General features: G+C 33.0%; 1 protein-coding gene across 1 annotated transcript in view; it reads right to left on the bottom strand.

The window, feature by feature from the left end:
* LOC119589348 (organic cation transporter protein-like) overlaps positions 1-330 on the bottom strand; it is a gene marked incomplete in the record, with an annotated part of 79,660 nt that overhangs the window by 12,157 nt on the left and 67,173 nt on the right.

The raw sequence follows: 330 nt of genomic DNA, 5'->3' as shown, positions 1-330 counted from the left end.
CTGTGAATTTTAGTTTTGTAATGTCTTGAGTATGCATAATACACTTATATACTTATCAAACAATGAATTTGTTTTTCTCCTTAAGATATCAAATCACTACTAAAATATCACTGAGAAACATTGAATCTGAAAAATGAACAATAAATGGACAAGGAGCAAATAAGCAAACCCTATCTATTATAAAATATGAACAAAGCTAAAAACTCGGTAAAACCCGCCATTAGTAAATTTAAAAGGAAAGTCAAAGGGGTCTTCCCCCTAGCCCCCGTGGTGGCGGTCCCAAAGTTTTTTTTTTGTTCGCATGAATGAAATGTCGAAGTGCTACAAAAA

The sequence above is a fragment of the Penaeus monodon genome, chromosome 25 (genome assembly GCF_015228065.2).
Source record: "Penaeus monodon isolate SGIC_2016 chromosome 25, NSTDA_Pmon_1, whole genome shotgun sequence".
In the NCBI taxonomy this organism is placed as follows: domain Eukaryota; kingdom Metazoa; phylum Arthropoda; class Malacostraca; order Decapoda; family Penaeidae; genus Penaeus; species Penaeus monodon.
The sequence above is the reverse complement of the archived record's forward strand: the minus strand, read 5'-3'. Positions and strand labels throughout refer to the sequence as shown.